This window comes from Anneissia japonica, unplaced genomic scaffold (genome assembly GCF_011630105.1).
Source record: "Anneissia japonica isolate Jap-2015-1 unplaced genomic scaffold, ASM1163010v1 scaffold5663_len77241_cov168, whole genome shotgun sequence".
Taxonomy (NCBI): domain Eukaryota; kingdom Metazoa; phylum Echinodermata; class Crinoidea; order Comatulida; family Comatulidae; genus Anneissia; species Anneissia japonica.
Window position 1 is genome coordinate 1 of NW_022715116.1, and position 4433 is coordinate 4433.

The window sequence follows — 4433 nt, forward strand, 5'->3', positions numbered from 1 at the left end:
AAGGTCGTCAGAAAAGGGCGAAAATTATTATTTTTTCTCATTTAGCTTAAATATCTTTCCGAACGAATGTAGGCGAATGAGAAAATAAAAATAAAATTTTAGTGATGAACGTAAACAGTGTAATGATGCAATTGATAAATGCTTTAAATTTATATAATTAAGGAAGAAATATATATATATATATATACATGTATCTCAGGGGAACGAATATCATAATAAAACACATATTTATTAGTTAATTTACATTTTTAATTAAAATACATCGGGTCTTCAGTCTTCGTTAATTAAAATGTGACGAATTAACGATAATTGAAAGAAATTCTAATTCATTCCAATAATTTACGCGAGCACGGAATTTACGTGAGCACACATGCGCGCAAATATTCGATTATATATGGATTCTAATATGCTGTCCATACAAAGTGATGTGTTCGTCGAGAAGATTATGACACAAAATGGACGGTGTATACCACATGACTTTCGCAAACCAAGGAGCGAAATGTCGCAATTCTTTATAAATATGGCTCTGACTCGTACTAGGACCAAGGGCCATGATAAAGACTAAATACATCACCCACGATGAACACTACTTAAAAGAGAAATGATTTTTTGTTCTAGAGTGGATTTTTGATATGCCATTAATAATAGAATCAACCTTAAAATAATTTTTTGGCTATTTTTTATGAAGTTATAGGCGATTATATACGATTTTACTATGACGTCACTGGAGAAAATGTAACAAAAGATCGTGTAAATAGCGCCGCGTAGGGTATTTACCGCGTAGGGTATCCACCGCGTACGATCTTTGCGTGCATGCTGTAATAATCACAATTCACAGCCATGGTTACATCATACACGTAAAGATCGTGTGAGAATCGAACACACAACTTCCATTATCCACCATCAACTAATAATATATTAGTATTAATATTAATACACCTGGCGGGAACGGGAATATATCCTACCCAATGGGAAAGAAGTCTCATTATTCCGATTTACAAAAAGGGTAACAAAAATAATCCCAGTAATTATAGGGGCATTTCATTGATTCCACTACTTGGTAAGGTTTTTCTTTACATAATAAATATTAGATTAAATAATTGGGCAGAAGATAATAATTTATTTCATCAGGAACAAGCAGGTTTTAGGAAGGGTCATCGGGCCATGGATAATGTTTTTATTTTAAACACAATAATTCATAAATATTTATTTTTTAAAAAAAGAGGAAGAATATATGTTGCCTTTATTGATTTAAAAAGAGCCTTTGATTCAATTGATCATCAGTTTCTTATATTTAAATTAAAGAAAGAAGGTTTAAAACAAAATATACTTAACATTATTATTTCAATGTATGACAAACTTTCTGCCAATGTAAAAGTTGAAATTATTATCAGTAATCAATTCAGATGTTTAATTGGTATTCAACAAGGGTCACCCCTATCCTCTTTTCTTTTTAATTTATTTATTAACGATTTAAGTAAAATATTAAATTCATCGGAACGTACACATAAAATTCAAATTGGCGATTTACTCATTAACCATTTACTTTATGCAGACGACCTTGTTCTTATGAATGACACTGTTTTTGGTTTGCAATCTTCTTTAAACAAATTGGCTGTCTATTGTGATAAATGGGGTCTTACTGTTAATATTGAAAAAAGTAATGTTGTAGTTTTTAAAAATGGGGGAAAATTAAAAAAAAAATAGAAAAATGGTATTATAAAGATGTTTTATTACAAGTAGTTAAATCTTACAATTATCTTGGTGTAGTGTTTAATTCAAATGCAATTAGTTATAACTGTACAAAAGCAAACAAAGCTCTTTTTACTTTAAAACGATTAAATCATAACCAATTTGNNNNGGCTGTCTCTTATACACATCTAGATGTGTATAAGAGACAGATGTATAGCAGTGAGATCTGGGGAATCAATGACATACCAATTATTGAAAAATTTCACTCTAGGTTTTGCAGATTCATTTTAGGAATAGGCAACACAGCTCCAACTATTGCAGTTATGGGTGAATGCGTGAGATTTTCACTTTCTGTTGCTGGTATTAGAAATGATTTACGTTATTGGTTACGTTTAATTAATGCAGATAATAAAAGTTGTATTTACAGTTGTTATAGATTCCAGTTAAGAAGATTACAGTCCAACGATAAATCTTGGTTGTACTTTCAAAAACTCCTAGAGCTCGAAATTATTTTATTTTATTAATAATATATATAATTCTCCATTATGGGGTTTACGTAATTACTGGGCTGTTTCAGAGCTGCCACCTGCATTTGATATCTCAATCAATTAATCAATCAACCAATCAAACATTCCGATTATCAATCAATCGTTCCATTTTGTGCCGCCATAGTTTTTAAACATACCGTACTCGCGCGAATAAGCGCCCGGGCGCTTAAATTATTTTTTCTCTTTCTTAGAGGCGCTTATTCAAACGGGGCGCTTATGAAAACAGAGTGGAAATTGAGGGGGCGCTTATGGAATAGGTGAAAATCAAGGGGTTCTTATGGGAAATTATTATAATATTTAATAATTCAAGAGGCACTTTTTGAATGAAAAAAAATGATTATTATTATTACGAATGGTGGTTAGAAAAGATAATCGTCCAGAAAACATGGCTTATAACAAGAATGCGTGAATAATTACATAACAGCAAAGCAGTTGCAATTAGTGGTTGGGTGGTGGTTAGCTTGTTGGCCATCGGCCGATTGAGATCAGCAGGATGGCAGGATCATTGTATTTTTCTTGAAAACTCAGATGAGAATGTGCTTAAGGTCGAAAAAAGCAAAAGAGGAGTAGGACTAGACATAGACAAATATGTAAAAAATTAAAGTTGGAAATATATACTGTCTGTCCAGGGATCGGAGCTCTCATCTGTCAAAGAGAAATATCCTTATTTTGATATTGACTGAAGAAGAATGTGTTTCCACTCTACAGCTCAAATCATGCCAACAACCACAGTCCCAGGATTGATTGGATTATTGACTTGCTAAAAGGAAAATCTTATGAGGGGGGCGCTTATTCAAACGGGGCGCTTAAGGAAATTTTCACGTTAGGAGGGGCGATTATTCAAACGGGGTGCTTATTCGCGCGAGTACGGTACCATTTTAATCCATGTTCTGTAAACAATGCCTCGTCTGCTCATCTTAGGACACACCTCCTTGGTTAATATTTTATTAACTTGATTTGGATTGTATATTTGATGTGTAATGGTTTCTTGATGGATAGCCAGTGGTGGAATCAAGGGGAGGGGGTAGACTGCTCCCCCCCCCCACATACATTTTCAAAATTGTAAAAAAATTGGAGAAAAATTAGAAAATTATATTCAAATTGTAAGTCTGAGAGTGCCATTTCCGGCCATCTCGAGGTGCCATAATCGTTAATTTTCTTAACCTCAGCCCCAACCATGGTGGGGCCGAGATGGTCTGTGAATGTTCTTCCCTGGCTCCATCAGTCAAAATCCCTTCCTGGGCCCCTCTATTCCTTGATCTGCCACTGTGAACTTTCGTATAACTATATTTATTATATAGCCTACGCATAATAATTTTTCCATTTATTTTCAGCATTAAAATTAACTATAAGTGCAGGAGACATAAAAATTGTAACCTTTGGTAATCAACTACATTTTCTACATACATAGAAATTTTTGAAACTTTATTAAAAAAAACCTAAACCTAAACCATAATTCACCACTATAGACACTTTTTGACAAAAATGAAAAATTACGACTTTGTTACCCAAAGAGAAGTGTTCTAATATAGACAATGGGTCGTATCTCATATTATTTGTTATATTTTTATTATTCATTATTTTCGCTTGACTCGCATATTTTGTTCGAAGAACATTTATATGCAGTTGTGCTTGGCAGCACTTCACTTGCAATTTGCAATTTCTAGTAATAAATGCTAGATTTTGCACTGGTAAACAAAATTCATCAGTTAAGTCAAAGAGTATAAAATTGCAAGAGGTCCGACTGCCGGGGATTCTTTGGAACGCAATCCTATTTCAAAAAGTACAGTACTACCCAAAAGGTGCGTGGCCTTTAAAAGGACGTAAAGCGCGTTCATATCGAACGCGTGCTGCGCGTCTATAGAATGTATGCTGGAATTCGAAACGCAGCACGCGTTCAATGCTTTAGCCACCCCCCACCCCCCTAAAATTTCATAGCCATTTCTTTTTAACTGCTTTTTGAAGGTCCAAATTAAAATATTGTTTAGTGTTTTCTTCACATACATAATATTTATGGGCTAAACATTTTACAGTAGTTGTTTTTCAGTGATAAAATAAAAAATGAAATACGTTTTTTAACCGATCAGCGGACAAAAAACGTAGCTAAGAAAGCTGCTTTTGCCTTGCCTTCATGCTCAAATCTCAAAGCAAAGGCCGTTGTGTAGCGGTCTCAACGTTTGTATAATACACTAA